General features: G+C 37.3%; 1 long non-coding RNA gene across 1 annotated transcript; it reads right to left on the bottom strand.

The window, feature by feature from the left end:
• Positions 1 to 1516: 1516 nt before the first annotated feature.
• Positions 1517 to 12559, bottom strand: LOC147916336 (uncharacterized). Its single transcript, XR_015553244.1, has 3 exons — positions 12415 to 12559; positions 3100 to 3146; positions 1517 to 1953 (listed from the first exon to the last, which is right to left on the bottom strand). It is a non-coding gene; the product is annotated as an uncharacterized LOC147916336 (long non-coding RNA).
• Positions 12560 to 18591: the final 6032 nt, after the last annotated feature.

Consider the following 18591-nt stretch of genomic DNA (forward strand, 5'->3'; position numbering starts at 1 on the left):
GAGTTAAGGTCATTAGGAAATATGAGGGTTATTATTTTTGTTTTTTTTGTGTGTGAGGAAGATCAGCCCTGAGCTAACATCCATGCTAATCCTCCTCTTTTTGCTGAGGAAGACCAGCTTTGAGCTAACATCTATTGCCAATCCTCCTCCCTTTTTTTTTCGCCCCAAAGCCCCAGTAGATAGTTGTATGTCATAGTTGCACATCTTTCTAGTTGCTGTATGTGGGACGCAGCCTCAGCATGGCCGGAGAAGCGGTGCGTCAGTGCGTGCCCGGGATCCAAACCTGGGCTGCCAGTAGCGGACCGCGCGCACTTAACCACTAAGCCACGGGCCGGCCCTATGTGGGTTATTGATAACCTAGAAATACTTATCAGGATATATGGGTACGGCAGGACCAAAATATCCAACAATTTGCTGCTCTGCCTTTCTCTACAAAGCAAATTCCTAGAGAGAACCAAAGAGCAAGGCAATAAAGTGTGTGTCAAAGAGGTATAGACAAGAACCTGACCTAGATCAAGAGGCTGTGGGATAATTTGGAAAGAGAACAGGGCTTGGATTCTCACCCTACTAACTGAATACCGTGTTCCATTTAACAAGTTTGACAAAAATACCTGACCCATAGGTTGCTGTAAACAATTAAGCATAATGAACACAATGTACTTTGCAAAGTGTCAATAAGATATTGGACACAAAAAATGTTGCCTATTATTATTATTATTCTTAGGCTAACGGTCCCATATGTATGCTAAAATGTATAGGCTAGTTAGCGGAAAATAATAATACACAAAGACTCTCAGGGCTGGCCCTGTGGCCTATTGGTGAAGTCCAGCGCACTCTGCTTTGGTGGCCTGGGTTCGTGGGTTCAGATCCCAGCGAGGACCTACACCACTAGTCAGCCATGCTGTGGCAGTGACCCACACACAAAACAGAGGAAGACTGCCACAGAAGTTAGCTCAGGGCTAATCTTCCTCAGCAAAAAAAATAAATAAATAAAAATAAACTCTCAGCTCTTCTCGAGGGTAAGAAGTGTTCTTTTCAAACTAACAATATTTCTTTTAACACAAGGTTGAGTTCTTTGTTTGCCATTTATTTTAATGCTTCCTTTAAGGTCAGCCAGCATATTGTTGAAAAATTGGTGAATTCTCACTGACTTGGTTGACCTCTTCAATAAACTTCCAGCTTTAAGAAAAAACCCAGCGAGCCCAGGGACTGCCTGGAGTTCAAACTGCTTGGCTTGCTGCTGGTCCTAGCTTACACTCCAATTTGTGCTGAGTGTGGACTACAATGAGTGGAGGAGAAAACTGTTTGGACAGCAACTACCAATTCAGGAGACATGGAATCATATTATGTATTCTTTGAGGAGGAAGACCATACATTATTAATCTTTATCCCTTAGCATATAACATTGCTCATGCATTGTGATAAATAATAAAAATATTATAAATAGCTTTACAAATGCAGTACATCATTGATATACTTTTCAGGATTTATGTGTTCTTTTTCAAAGTTCCTCATTTTTTTCCTCTAAATACTTTTTTTAATTCCATAAAATTAAACTGAATTTATTAATTTCTATTTTATTTTTGCATAACCTATATTACATAATCCCAGCACATAGGTGAACATACTACCAAATTAAAGCATAATCTTTAGGTTCTGTTTTCCAAAAATGCAGAATTTTCATTGTATCATCCATTGTCTCTAAAGATTTTATTTGTTTATTTATTTCCCCCCAAAGCCCCAGTAGATAGTTGTATGTCATAGCTGCACATCCTTCTAGTTGCTGTATGTGGGATGCGGCCTCAGCATGGCCGGAGAAGTGGTGCATGCCCGGGATCCGAACCTGGGCCGCTAGCAGCAGAGCGCGCACACTTAACCGCTAAGCCACAGGGCCGGCCCTCATCCATTGTCTCTAAACTCACATTTCTTTGACCAATTTCCATCCTCAGGCTTCTGCAAAAAAATATATAATTAATTCCTCTATACAGCACAAATAAGCACAAGAGAAACAAAAAGTAAATATAATATATTTCACCATATGTTTCCTGTGAGCAGGAATGTTTTAGGTAAACTTTTTGGCAAGAAACAACAAATTTTTTTTGGAAATTAAAAACAGATTTTCTTTAAAATCTCTCTATATTCTTTGTTTTTACTTACTGTCAAATAACTATGAGAATCAATCACACAGCAAAATACATACCATAAAATCAGTGATGATTCAAAATTATGACCATTCAGTATCTGTTTGTACTCTCTGGGAAATGTCAGCAAAAATAATTTTACATTCAAGTGTCAAATTCACAACAACCTCACATAAAAAGTCTCATTTACTGGTCTTATTTTGACAGTTTTAGCAAAAATTGATTGACCATCTTGAAGAACCCTTTTCTCTCTCAACGTATCTCTATTTGTATTTGAGAGACTGCCATAAAGCAAATCTTAAACCTAACACTCTCCTTGTAATAAGAAGAGTTTGTTCTCGATACTGTGAAAGGAACTCGTTTTAATAGTTTCAAATAGGATAAGAGTGTAACTTACTGAGTCATCTGACACAATGTCCATAACTTACAACGATGCAACTGAGATTTGTGATAAATTCAGCTACTTTTAAATTTTTCTTAACATTTCGCTTGTCAAAAGTTCACATTGAAAGCCCAGAATTGATAACGACACTAATTTGATTGAAAAGGTCTGTTTTGCCAAGAGGATTTTTTTTCTTACTTGGGAAACAGATAGATAGACACATACACACATACATAGATAGATACATAGATACAAACCTAGATCCATATATATATAGATGGATAGATACAGAGATAATATATCCCAATTTTTATCACTTGGGTTCTCTTGAGAGTGTGAACCATAAAGTTATGATGTTCTAAGGATGAAAATTCAAGAGTATTATTTGTATCCTAAGCCATTTTCCGGTTCTAGTTAATATTATTTTCATAAAAATTGAAAAATTTAGCTTTTTGAGGTACTGTATTTTCCTATCATAGATTTTCTATTAAAATTCGTGTATGTTATTTATCTGTGTGTGAGTGAATGTATGTGTGTTTCTTGAATTTAACTCTAGCTCTATCACTTAATACTTACTGATTTTGTGCAACTTGCTTGAACTCTGTATGGCTCAGTTTCTTCACCTATAAAATAGAGTTTGTGAAAGTTGCTGATCCAAGAATTTTTTTCACAAACATTAAATGAGATTATGAGTCAAAATACAAATTCATTTTCTAGCAATTGGGAACAATGAATCTTAGCTATCATGATGATTACCATTCCATTTCTGAACACTAGCGAAGATTAAATCTTCGCTAAATTTCATAATGTATGTACAGTTTTACAATGTGTGACAGATGGTCGCTCTCTTCCAAATGCTTAGTCTACCTAGTGTTTTTATTTTCTATTCTAAAATCTCCTCTGATCTTTCAGAGAGTTTCAACTTTTGTAATTTTGAAATTCTAAATGACAGTATCTTCTGGACCCAACAAAAAATTTTATATATTTTATAGCTATGTTACTTGTCTTTATTAGTTTTTGTTAGTTTAAATTTTTCAATATTATTATGAAATTTTAAAACATATTTGAGTTGATATGTTGATATAGGAATATTTATTCTTATACTGATATATGTTATTTACTCAATCTATTTAGGTAAGTTTTGCATAATCTTCACTGTTCGATTTTTCTACCAATTTTTGTCTAGATTCCTAGAAAGTGCAGAAAGAAAAAAAAGAACTAACAGCTAAGAATCTTATATTCACAAAAACTATCTTTCAAAACTGAAGGCAACGTAAAGATTCCCAGATAATTAAACACAGAGAATTTATTGCTAGCAGATTCACCTTACAAGAACCACTAGAGGAAGTTCTTCAGGATAAAGAACCCATATGAGACAATAATTCAAATCTACAAAAATGGACAAAAAGAGCCAGTAAAAGTAACTATTCAGGTAATTATTAAAATGGCAGATATAAATACAACCCTATCAATAACAACATTAAATATGAATATATCTCTGACCTTTTTTGGGGGAGCGGAGGTGAGGAAGGTTCACCCTGAGCTAACATCCATTGCCAATCCTCCTCTCTTTGCTGAGGAAGATTGGCCGTGGGCTGACATCCATGCCCAGCTTCCTCTACCTTATATGTGAGACGCCTGTCACAGCATGGCTTGATGAGAGGTATGTATGTCCGTGCCCAGGATCTGAACCCGCGAACCCCGAGCCACCAAAGCAGAGTGCATGAACTTAACCACTATGCCACTAGGCCGGCCCCTATCTCTGACTTTTGATTTAATTGTTTAATATATTTAATCTTATTATTGTTATGGTTGGATTTTTGTCTGCCATTTATTTACTAGTTTTAGATTGTTTTGATGGTTGCACAACTCTGTGAATATACTAAAAACCATTGAATTGGACACTAAAGTGAATTGTGCATGGGAATCCTATCCTCATAAAGCTGTTAAAATGAATATATGGAATTAAAAAGAACACAGTACTATTATTAGGCATTGCTATCTGGTAATATGTGGCATTATAAGGGTAACACGGTTAGAAATTATAATTTACTAATTCCATTTCAGGCAATGTCTCATCTGCAATACAGTACCTCTAAGTGTGGGACTGTGTAACTCTGCGGAGGATGGGATGGGATGGAGTGTTTTTGTTACATATAAGTTTTTTTTCTTCCCCCAGATTTTTTTACTTCTTAATACTCATTTTCCTAGCCTGTTGCAGTTTCTTCAATTCAATTTCTTCTTAATTCATTCTGAGAATTCTAATTAAGATATTTTAGGCTGTGTTTAATGTTTGAATTAACTATTTTAAAGGGGGCATTTGCTCTGATATCTCAGCTTGAAACTCTACTTTTTAATTCTTTATATATCTGAATTTTTAACATATTCAGAGTTGTACAAAGAAATCTCTCCAATTTTCTATGTGAACATTCTGTGTAAATAAGACTACTTCATGGTGCATTCTTCCCCAGTATCTGCTGTTCCAAGATTAGGAGTTGTCCTGGGTTCTAGCTGAAAAATTATCCTATTCATTTTCCAAGATTTCTCTCTTGTGCTTTTTTTGAATTATGCTTCTTCGTCTCTGTTTATATTTTCCAGATTTTCTTAAAATTTCTGACAGTTGATTATCATCAGCAGCATTATTCTCATCCTCATCTACTAAAGAGATGTTAATTAGTATGTATCAGGTGCTATGCTCTGTTGTATTTGTTGCCTCCGTAACCAATTTGAAGTCTTAAAAAAGCCTAGAGAGAAAGGTACATCAAATTCCATTTATAATTTGGGAAATTTGGGCAAGAGAAGGTAAGGATCCTGTCCGAGATGACATGGCTGTTAAGTGATAGAGCTGGTATTCAAGCTTGGGTCTGTCTGATTACAAAGTTCAAGCTATTTATCACTATACTGCTTATGGCAACAGAATTTGTAATATACAAACATTGTTCTTATTTTATATATTTTAAAATTCTTTCATGGGCTTTTGTCTAAGAATAGAGTTCTGTGGGCTCAACTCATCATCTGGTAATATTTTCCTTTTTCTCAAACCTCTCCGGAAATAGCTTACCCGTAACCTAGTGGGGAAATTTGTAGATGAAGATCACCATACCAGTTGCCACTCTTTCTGAAATGTAAATCCTTGTCCAGATTTAATTAAATTTAAACTTCAAATTTAGATTAGACATATTGGCTGTTTTGAGGAGATTTGCCATGCAAGAACAAGCGAATGAATGAATGAATACAAGTAGGGTCAAATTAGTCACGGTGCAGTTACGCAGAAACAAGAGTGACTCACATAAAGTCACTGGGGTTAATTTTAATATATATCCATATAGCAGAGCCTTAAATTTATAGTAAAGAGATTGTATTGCAGTTGTTGTGACATTAAAGTAAGACAGACCATTCTTGTATAATGTAGTCGGCATAAATATTCTAATTTGAGATAAGTCTCTGAAGGCAAAACTCAGCCCTTTCAAATTTGGAGAGAATAAAAAAGACTATTCTGGCAAACTGTATGTGTAAGGGTATATATTTTGATTTTCTTGATTTTCTATTTTATCTCTAAACACTTCACTGCTTTGGTCTGAAGGTCAATTACTTTGGCTAATGTTAAAAATAATTGACTTCAATTCTATTTCAATAGGTATGCTCAGTTTCTGAAATTGTGATTTTTAAAAATAATTGCTATTCAAGTATTTATGCATCTTTAAAGTAACTACTTTAATCAGTCCCTGTGAAATATAATATGAAGCTACACATGATTATAGATATTTTTAAATCACATTTCCTACTTTTGTAATCATATAAGCATATGTTCAACGTAATGACAACCATCAAGTTAATATAGACGTATGACTCAGTTTGGAAGTTAGCCACACTCCTGCCTGCTCTGAATACAGAAACCCAGCCATATGAATGCATTTTCCTATGCTAAGGGACAATCAGAATGATAGCCATTTTCTTAAAAGACAAAAACAAAGACTAGAATTAACAAAGAAAACACAGTGTTGCCTCCTTACACAGATCTTCAGCTGAAATTGGATTCTGTTGTTTATTTTTATTATGTTTTATTTATGCTTTATTTATTTACTTATTCTTATTTTCAGCTTCGGGACACAAATAAAAGAGATATCCAGTTAGGTTTCTTAAAATAAGCCTGATGAAAACCTTTTTTTTTTTTTTTTTTTGGTGAGGAAGATTAGCCCTGAGCTAACATCCGATGCCATTCCTCCTCTTTTTTCTGAGGAAGATTGGCCCTGGGCTAACATCTCTGCCCATCTTCCTCTATTTTATACGGGATGCCACCGCAGCATGGCTTGACAAGGGGTACATTGGGGCTCGCCCCTGGAAGAGGAGCGTGCACACTTAACCGCTATGCCACCAGGCCGGCCCCCTGATGACAACCCTTTTTGAATCTCCAAATTATGTCGAAAGTTACCTCATCACATTCCAGAACTTCTTTGAGAAAGAAACTGATGTGATCAATGTTTAAAAGACTTTTTTTTTTCATATAGTTGTATGTCATTGTGCAAAAGCCAGTTTAATAATTGCATTTTGGGTGTTAGAAAATGTGAATGTCTTGTGGGAAAATCCTTCAAACAAATATAAGAAGCAATAGTCCTTCAAAAAAGTCTGAATACTTTGGTAATTCTCTTATGGTTTGGTTTGATTTATTTCTTTTCCTTATTTTCATTCAATTGCTATGGTCTTTGGACATGGTTTATAGCTTTTGGCAGAAGAAAATCAGTGACAATGACTTAGTGGAAACTTAATCTCACAAAAGAAATAAATGCTTGTCAGTCAAGAAGTTTTAACCTTTACCATGCCTTGACCTTTACATTTTCAAGGTGAGCCTATTATTTGGTAGGGAGTAACCCAAAACTCCACAGGATGCTTCAGGATCAATACAATCAACAGACCTACACACTGCATGTTTAAAGGTATTAAGAAGATAAACAAACACATCAGAATTTTACCACTTGGAACAATCCTATATTGGAAGCTTGCCTCATTTGGGGATTTATAATTGATCGCCTCTCTATCCTCAACTCCACTGTGTTATAATTCTCAATGACTCTACAAAAGAAAAGAAGAGCTGCTAGTTAGTTGTTAACAAATGTTTTGGAATTTAAAATTGAAGGCAACTTGCATATTTATCAATTATATCAACTGAAATATGAGGAAGGCAAAATTATCACTTTTTTCAAAATTATATTTTATAATCATAATATGTTTTTCCCTTTACTCATCTATTAAAAATATTTTGATTACCTAGTGTGTATAAGTGACTGCTCCATTCTCTGGGGACACCGTGATGAATACAGCACACATTATCTTCCCCTTCAGAGCTTACATCCTGGTGCACAGATCAATTTTGAACACTTAAGAGGGCATCAAAATATGTAATCAAAATTGTGATAATAATCTGAAAGGAGAGGGATGTGACAAGAACATATGACAAGATGCCGTGACCTCGGCTGGATGGGTAGGAGAAAATTGATTTGAGGAAGAGTCATTTGAGCTGTCTTAAGAGATGAAAAGAAACTAACTAGCATAGGAGTGTGTGACTCAGGTGATCGGGTGGATTTAGGAGCGGAAGCAGGGGAGGGGAGAGTGCCAGCAAACATATCACAAAGTTCAATATCCCTGAGATGGAAAAGAGCAAGTCACACTTCAGAAACTGGGGGGGGGGGGGGCGGAATTAAGAGACTGGAGTGTAGACAATGAAGGGTGTAATGTTGCCAAGTTTTACTCTTGAATGGCATTTGCCCTGGAAAGGCTCAGCCCACTGATACTTCTGTGTGAAAACTTGCTCTGCATTCTCAAAGAAGAGCAAATTATAGCAGCACATACTTTAATTTTACTTCGTATCTATTCATATTCATTTTATTTCCTATTTATTTTTCCATCTTTTTAATGAAAAATTTTAAATTATTTTAACAAAAAATGGAAAGTACATTGAATATCAGTATATACTATCATACACAGTACCATGAATATTAGTATCCCACTGTCTAGATTCAACAAATGTTAAACTTTTGCTCTTTGTGCTTGTTATAAATTGTGACATCTCATTATTAAATTCTTCATGGTGCATCTCCTATTAAAAATATCAGTTTCATACTTAACCATAATGCCATTATAAGTTTTGAGAAAATTAATATTAATTACTGATATTACCCAATATTCTGCCCATATTTATATTTTTCCATTTGTTCCCCAAATATATGTTACATGCTTTTGTTTGTTTATTGTTTGTTTGAATCAGAATCCAATCAAAAGTCACATAATGAATTTGGTTTCCATACCTCTTTAACCTCTTTTTTTTCCCAGCTTTATTGAGGTATAATGGACAGATAGAATTGTATATATTTAAAGTGTACAAGGTGATGATTTACATGTACATTGTGAAATGATTATCACAATTAAGTTATCAGCATATCCACTATCTCACACACTTATCATTTGTGTGTGTGTGGGTAGGTGTGGTAAAAATGCTTAAGATTTATTTCCTGGGGGCCGGCCGGTGGCGAAAGCGCTTAAGTGTGCGTGCTCCGCTGCGGCAGCCGGGGTTCGCCGGTTCGGAACCCGGGCGTGCACCGACGCACTGCTTGGCAAGCCATGCTGTAGCAGCGTCCCATATAAAGTGGAGGAAGATGGGCATGGATGTTAGCCCATGGCCAGTCTTCCTCAGCAAAAAGAGGAGGATTGGCAAATGCTAGCTCAGGGCTGATCTTCCTCACAAAAAAAAAAAAAAAGATTTACTCCCTTAGCAAATTTTGAGTATACAAAACATTATTATTAACTATAGTCACCATGCTGTAGATTAGATCCCCAAAACTTCTTCATGCTGTAACTGAAGGCTTGTACCCTTTGACCAACATCTCCTCACCATTTCCCCAACCCCCCAGCACCGGACAACCACCATTCTAACTCTGTTTCTATGAGTTCAGTTTTTTTTAGATTTCACGTACAAGTGGGATCATACAGTATTTATCTTTCTCTGATTTATTTCATTTAGCATAGTGTCCTCCAGGTTCAACCATGTTGTTGAAAATGACAGGATTTCCTTCTTTCTCATAGCTGAATAATATTCCACTGTATACATATAACACCTCTTCTTTATCCATTCATCTGTTGATGGACACAGGTTGTTTCCATATCTTGGCTATTGTGAATAATGCTGCAATGAACATGGGAGTGCAGATATCTCTTCAATGTCCTCTTTTCATTTCCTTTGGTTATATACCTGGAAGTAGAATTGCTGAATAATATGCAGTTCTATTTTTAATTTCTTGAGGAAACTCCATACTGTTTTCCATAATGGCTGTACCATTTTACACTCCCATGCACAGTGTACAAGGGTTCCCTTTTCCCCACATCCTCACCAACATTTGTTATCTCTTGTCTTTTTGATAAAAGCCATTCTAACAGGTATGAGGTAATACTTCATTGTGATTTTGATTTGCATTTCTCTGATAACTTGCAGTGTTGAGCTCCTTCTCATGTATCTGTTGGCCATTTATATATCTTCTTTGGAAAAATGTCTATTCAAGTCTTTTGCCCATTTTTTAATCAGATTTGATTTATTTTTGCTATTAAGTTATATGAATTCCTTTTATTTTTAAATATTAACCCATTATGAGATACATGGTTTGCAAATATTTTCTCCCATCCTGTAGGTTGCCTTTTCATATTATTGATTGTTTCCTTTGCTGTGGAAAAGCTTTTTAATTTGTTGTAACCCTCTTTTGATGTCATATCAATGTATATTTCCTATAGACACCATTTAGTTGGGTCTTGTTTTTTTTAATTCCATATGACAATATCTGCCTTTTCATTGGAGTGTTTTGACCATTTGTATTTAATATAATTGTTGATTTAGCTGGTATAATTCTACCATCATGACATTGTTTTCCATTAAACTCATCAATGCTTCCTTTTTCCCCCTCTCTTCATTTCTAAGAAAATATTTGTTGGTTATTTTTATAAATTCTATTTTATCTCCGTTATTAAATTATTAGCTAAAAGTCTTTGGTTCGTGGACATACATGGGAATGTTGTTGTTCTAAAGTTTACAATATAAACATTTAACTTAACACATCTACTTTAAAATAATATTAAATGACTCATGTATAAGACATGAAACTTACACTAATTTCCATTTTCTCTCATATGTCTTTATGTTTTCGTCATACATTTTACTTTTACATATGTTTTAAACCCCAAATACACTGTTATATCTTTTATTTTAAACACTCAGTTATCTTTTGAAAACATTAAAGATCAATAAAAAATTTTTAATATATGCCAGCATATATACCAATTTAGGCACTCTCCATTACTTTTTGAAACTGTAGTTTGATTCTGGTGTCATTTATCTTTAATTTGAAGAACTTTCATTACCATTTCTTATTGAGAATTTCTTCTGGGAATGACTTTCCCATATTTTGTTTTTCTTAAATATTTTTTATTACACTTTAGCTTTTGAAAGATCCTTATGAGTATAGATTCTAGGCTATTTTTTATTTTTTCTTTCTGCCCTTTAAAGATGTTCACCTCTCTTGTGCCTTGTTTTCTAAACCTACAGTATTTTTTGATCGGATGCTGGACATTGTGTATTCCATTAAGGAGGGTTTGGATACCATTTTCTGCCTTTGATCACTTGAGGTTTGTTTTATGCTTTATTAGGGTGAGTCTAGCATACACTAGTGCTAGTTTATACTTAATACTAAGGTGTGACCTTTTTAGGTCTCTAAAGATCACCCAATGGTTCATCAGGGTCTCTCAGGCTGGATGGAATTTGAACATCTCTAAGCCCTGTGCATGTCCCAAGAACTGTTTCATCTATCACTCCCTGGCAGCTGCTCTTTACTCACTCATGTAATTTCACCTAACGTGTGTGCATATCAACATTCTGAAAAGACTCAAGGGAACACATCTGCAGATATATTTTTTTTTAATTTTTTGAATTCTGCTTTTTTTTGTTGTTTTATTTGTTTCTATGTAACTCCCTTGTCTCCAGTACCCCGCCTCACAAATTTAAGCCACCCTGTCCTGTCTTCCTAACTCAAAGAGACCTCCATTCTCTGCTGGAGTTCCCAACCCTTTTCCAGGATCTAAAGTTTTTCTCTGGCCAAAAGCCCGAATGATTACAAGGGTCCCCTGATCGATTTCCTTCTCTCGGGAACCACAGTTCTGCACTGCTTACTGTCCCAATGTCTAAAAACAGTTGTTTTATATACACTATTCAATGTTCGAGACTTTTAAGGCAGCTTGCCAAGTTATGCCACTAACTCTTTCATTGCCAGAAGGCTTACTGATTTTTTTAAAGTTATTTTATTGGTAGTGTTGCTGCAGTAAAATAACTTATGAAATACAAATGGAGGAGGCGGAGTCAAGATGGCGGCGTAGGCAGACTCTGAACTCACCTCCTCCCGTGGACACAGCCAATTTACAACTACTCGTGGAAAAATTACCCCTGAGACAGAACTGAAAACTGGATAAGAGGAACTCCTGCAACAACGGACAATCCTAACTGGGGTAGAAGAGGCAGAGACTCCCTTCCGGAGAGGAAAAACGCCGCCTTCACAAGCCGCCAGCTTCACGGCCGCCGGGAGCAGCTCACAGGTACGCAGCCTCCCTGGAGGCGCGGGGCCCTGAGCCTGGGAGCGCCCTCGCTGGGGGCATTTTGTGGACCCAGCACAATTGAGACCAGCAGCATAATATCTGACTTTGCTGCTACTAAAGCATTGGGTAGCACCCCCAGAAAACCCGGTTCACAAAGAAACTAAAACTGGCTCTTAAAGGGCCCGCGCACAAACTCACCCGTTCCAGAAAGCATCCTAAAATCACCAGAAAGAAAGGTGCACAGTGCTTCGGTGACAAGAGACTCACCTAATAGGCCCTGAGTGCATCTCGGTGAGGGGTGAGACCTCTCCAGGGACTGGGACATTGGCGGCGGCCATTGTTGTGGCCTGGTGTGAGCGTGCTGACACAGACGCCATTGGAGTTCTCCCTGAGACCTGCTAGCCCAGGGTCTGCTCCACCCGCTAGAGCACCGATTTAATCCAGCTCAGCCAGGGCAGGCAGCCCACCCTAGAGACTAGCCCCACCCAACAACAAGCCCTCAGGCAACGTGTGGGCCTGCATAGATTGGTGACTGGATTCTCTGCAGCCTGGCAACTGAGCTGACTTGAGCGGGGCAGGGTGTGCACAAGGAGCGGGTGGAGAGTGTGGGGCGGTGGCAGAGTGTGTGGGGCTCCCGCCGTGGAGAGACTGGGTCCACTTGGGGAGGTCGGGGCGCTCACACGGGGCAGGACTGTGTTGACTGTGTGTGTGGACCTGTGGGCGGCAGGGCTTCTCAGCCACAGAAGACTTGTACTTCTCAAAGACCCACATAGGAGGTTTGCTCCACCTTCCAAAACCTGAAACAATTGGGTGCTCCTGTGCCTGAGGCCAGCCCCACCCAGCTGCAATCCTCAGAGAGCGGACAAGAGACCTAATAGGTTAGAGGCTTACAGCAATTGTAAGGCCCTGAGCCTAACAACCTGGGGGGGGGGGGGGGCTACTCACTTAAAAGAAATACTGCAACACAAATGTGGTATTAGAACTTGCAGCCAACTGTGCTGGGGCTCCCCACACCTGATAAAGAGACTGAAGGGCCCACAACAACTACAAGCAGCTGAGCATTACAACAGCTGGCCAGGAGCATAACTCAGCCTCCCTGGGCGCCCACAGGGAGAGCAAACAGGCCACAGCAGAAGGATACACGTAGCCCACATAGGGGTCACCCCTGGAACATTGAGAACTGAGGGAAGCACACTGGAAGCCTCCTAAGCCATCACTTACATAAGGTCACCTATCCAAGAGCAGGAGACTTAGCTGACCTACCTAATACGTAGACACAAGCACAGGGAAAGAGGCAAAATGAAGAGGCAAAAGAATACATTCCAAGTAAGGGAACAGGACAAAACCCCAGAAAAGGAACTTAGTGAAACAGAAATGAGCAACCTACCCGACAGAGAGTTCAAACTAAGAGTGTTAAGGATGCTCACTGATCTGGGGAGAAGAATAGATGGACTCAGTGAGAATGTCAACAAAGAAATGGAAGATATAAAAAAGAACCAATCAGAAATGAAGAATACAATACTGGAAATGAAAAACTCATTAGAGGGACTCAAAAACAGAGTAGAGGATACAGAAGAACGGATCAGTGAGCTGGAAGAAAGACTAGAAGAAATTACCCAAGGTGAACAGGTAAAAGAGAAAAGAATTAAAAAGAGTGAGGACAGTCTAAGGGACCTCTGGGACAACATCAAGCGCACTAACATCCGTGTTATAGGTGTCCCGGAAGGAGAAGAGCGAGACAAGGGGGCAGAGAATCTATTTCAAGAAATAATAGATGAAAACTTCCCTAACCTAAGGAAGGAAACAGACATCCAGGTACAGGAGGCACAGAGAGCCCCAAACAAGATAAACCCAAAGAGGCCCACATCAAGACACATCATAATCAAAATGTCCAGAATTAAAGATAAAGAGAGAATCCTAAAAGCCGCAAGAGAATGTCAAGTTACATACAAAGGAAACCCCATAAGGCTATCAGCTGACTTCTCAGCAGAAACCTTACAGGCTAGAAGAGAATGGCATGATATATTTAAAGTGCTAAAAGGAAAAAACTTACAGCCAAGAATACTCTACCCAGCAAGGTTATCGTTCAAAATGGAAGGAGAGATCAAAATTTTCCCAGATAAGCAAAAATTAAAGGAGTTTGTCACCAAGAAACCAGTGTTACAAGAAATGTTAAAGGGACTGATTTAAGGGGAAAAGAGAAGACCACAAATAGGAAAAATTATCTATTTCCACGATCAGAACGTAATGGATACAAATGCACAAAAAAGAGGTTGGATATGATATCAAAAACATAAAAGGAGGGAGGAGGGTAGTTAAAGAGTACAGCTTTCAGACAGAGGTCAAACTAAAGTGACCATCAATTCTGTATAGAAGAAGTAAGGAACAGAGAAGGACTACTAAAACACTGAGGAAAAAAAAAAAAAAAAAAGTTAAAAAATGGCAGTAAGTACATACTTATCAATAGCTACTTTAAACGTCAATGGACTAAATGCTCCAATTAAAAGGCATAGGGTGGCTGACTGGATAAAAAACAAGACCCATATATATGCTGCATACAAGAGACACACTTCAGACCTAAAGACACTCACAAACTGAAAGTGAAGGGATGGAAAAAGATACTCCACGCAAATGGCAATGAAAAGAAAGCTGGGGTAGCAGTACTCATATCAGACAAAATAGACTTTAAAACAAAAACTGTAAAACGAGACAAAGAAGGGCATTACATAATGATCAAGGGAACAATCCAACAAGAGGATATAACACTTGTAAATATCTATGCACCCAATGTAGGTGCACCTAAATATATAAAGCAATTATTAACAGACATAAAAACAGAAATAGACAGTAACACAATAATAGTAGGGGACTTTAACACTCCACTTACACCAACGGATAGATCATCCAAACAGAAGATCAATAAGGAAACATTGGCCTTAAACGACACACTAGAACAGATGGACCTAGTAGATATATACAGAGCATTCCATCCAAAAACCGAAGAATACACGTTCTTTTCAAATGCACATGGAACGTTCTCCAGGATTGATCACATATTAGGCCACAAAACAAGTCTCCATAAATTTAAGAAGATTGAAATAATACCAAGCATCTTTTCTGACCACAAAGGTATGAAACTAGAAATCAACTATAGGAAGAAAATCAGAAAAGCCACAAATACATGGAGATTAAACAAAATGCTACTGAACAACGACTGGGTTAATGAAGAAATCAAAGAAGAAATCAAAAATACCTGGAGACAAATGAAAATGAAAATACGACATGCCAGAATTTATGGGATACAGCAAAAGCAGTTCTAAGAGGGAAGTTTATAGCAATACAGGCCTATCTCAACAAACAAGAAAAATCTCAAATAAACAATCTAACAATGCACCTAAAGGAACTGGAAAAAGAAGAACAAACAAAGCCCAAAATCAGTAGAAGAAGGGAAATAATAAAAATCAGAGCAGAAATAAATGAAATAGAGACCAAAAAAACAATAGAAAAAATTAATAAAACCAAGAGCTGGTTCTTTGAAAAGATCAACAAAATAGACAAACCTTTAGCTAGACTCACCAAGAAAAAAAAAGAGAAGGCACAAATAAGTAAAATCAGAAATGAAAGAGGAGAGGTTACAACAGACACCTCAGAAATACAAAAGATTATAAGAGAATACTATGAAAAACTATATGCCAACCAATTCGACAATCTGGAAGAACTGGATAAATTCTTAGAATCATACAACCTTCCAAAACTGGATCAAGAAGAAGTAGAGAATTTGAATAGACCAATCACCAGTAAGGAGATCGAATCAGTAATCAAAAACCTCCCCAAAAATAAAAGTCCAGGACCAGACGGCTTCCCTGGTGAATTCTACCAAACATTCAAAGAAGACTTAATACCTATCCTTCTCAAACTCTTCCAAAAATTGAGGAGGGGGAAGCTCCTAACTCATTCTACGAAGCTGACATTACCCTGATACCAAAACCAGACAAGGACAACACAAAAAAAAAATTACAGGCCAATATCACTGATGAACATCGATGCGAAAATCCTCAACAAAATACTAGCAAATCGCATACAACAATACGTTAAAAGATTATACACCATGATCAAGTGGGATTTATTCCAGGTATGCAGGGATGGTTTAACATTCGCAAATCAATCAACGTAATACACCACATTAATAAAATGAAGAACAAAAATCACATGATCATCTCAATAGATGCAGAGAAAGCATTTGACAAGATCCAGCATCCATTTATGATAAAAACTCTGAATAAAATGGGTATAGAAGGAAAGTACCTCAACATAATAAAGACCATATATGAGAAACCCACAGCTAATATCATCCTCAATGGTGAAAAACTGAAAGCTATCCCTCTAAGAACAGGAACCAGACAAGGATGCCCACTGTCACCACTCCTATTTAACATAGTATTGGAAGTCCTAGCCAGAGCAATCAGGCAAGAGAAAGAAATAAAAGGGATCCAAATTGGAAAGGAAGAAGTGAAACTGTCACTATTTGCAGATGACATGATTTTATATATAGAAAACCCTAAAGAATCCACCAGAAAACTTTTAGAAGTAATAAACGAATATGGGAAAGTTGCAGGATACAAAATCAACATACAAAAATCAGTTGCATTTCTGTACACTAACAACGAAGTAGCAGAAAGAGAAATTAAGAATACCATCCCATTTACAATTGCAACAAAAAGAATAAAATACCTAGGAATAAACTTAACCAAAGAGGTGAAAGATCTGTACACCTAAAACTATAAAACATTTCTGAAAGAAATTGAAGAAGACACAAAGAAATGGAAAGATATTCCGTGCTCTTGGATTGGAAGAATTAACATAGTTAAGATGTCCATACTTCCTAAAGCCATCTATAGATTCAATGCAATCCCTATCAAAGTTCCAACAACATTTTTCACAGAAATAGAACAAAGAATCCTAAAATTTATATGGAACAACAAAAGACCCCGAATAGCTAAAGGAATCCTGAGAAAAAAGAACAAAGCTGGAGGTATCACACTCCCTGATTTCAAAATATACTACAAAGCTATAGTAACCAAAACAGCATGGTACTGGCACAAACAGACACACAGATCAATGGAATAGAATCGAAAGCCCAGAAATAAACCCACACATCTATGGACAGCTAATCTTCGACAAAGGAGCCAAGAACATACAATGGGGAAAAGAAAGTCTCTTCAACAAATGGTGTTGGGAAAACTGGATAGCCATATGCAAAAAAATGAAAGTAGACTCTTACCTTACACCATACACAAAAATTAACTCCAAATGGATTAAAGACTTGAATGTAAGACCTGAAACTGTGAAAGTTCTAGAAGAAAACATAGGCAGTACGCTCTTCGACATCAGTCTTAGCAACATCTTTTCAAACACCACATCTGACCGGGCAAGAGAAACAATAGAAAAAATAAACAAATGGGACTACATCAAACTAAAAAGCTTCTGCACAGCAAAGGAAAACATCAACAAAACGAAAAGACAACCTAACAATTGGGAGAAGATATTTGCAAACCATACATCTGATAAGGGCTTAATCTCCAAAATATATAAAGAACTCATGCATCTCAACAACAAGAAAACTACCAACCCAATTAAAAAATGGGCAAAAGACCTGAACAGACATTTCTCCAAAGAAGATATACAGATGGCCAACAGACACATGAAAAGATGTTCAAAATCACTATCAGGGAAATGCAAATCAAAACTACAATGAGATATCACCTCACGCCCGTCAGAATGGCTATAATTAACAAGACAGGAAACAACATGTGTTGGAGAGGTTGTGGAGAGAAGGGAACTCTCATACACTCCTGGTGGGAGTGCAAACTGGTGCAGCCACTATGGAAAACAGTATGGAGATTCCTCAAAAAATCAACGATAGAACTACCATATGATCCAGCTATTCCACTGTTGGGTATTTATCCAAAGAACTTGAAAACACCAATTTGCAAAGGCACATGCACCCCTGTGTTCATTGCAGCCTTATTCACGATAGCCAAGACTTGGAAGCAACCTAAGTGCCCATCAAGGGACGAATGGATAAAGAAGCTGTGGTATATATACACAATGGAATACTACTCAGCCATAAGAAACGATGAAATCCAGCCATTTGTGACAACATGGATGGACATTGAGGGCATGATGCAAAGTGAAATAAGTCAGAGGGAGAAGGTCAAATACCGCATGATTTCCTTCATTAAGTAGTAGATAATAACAACAATAAACAAACACATAGGGACAGAGATTGGATTGGTGGTTACCAGAGGGGAAGGGGGGAGGGAGGAGGGTGAAAGGGATAATTGGGTACATGTGTGTGGTGATGGGTTGTAATCAGTATTTTGGTGGTGAACATGATGTAATCTATGCAGAAATAGAAGTACAATGATGTACACCTGAAATTTT

The sequence above is a fragment of the Ceratotherium simum genome, chromosome 9 (genome assembly GCF_057802395.1).
Source record: "Ceratotherium simum simum isolate JZ-2026a chromosome 9, ASM5780239v1, whole genome shotgun sequence".
Lineage (NCBI taxonomy): Eukaryota > Metazoa > Chordata > Mammalia > Perissodactyla > Rhinocerotidae > Ceratotherium > Ceratotherium simum.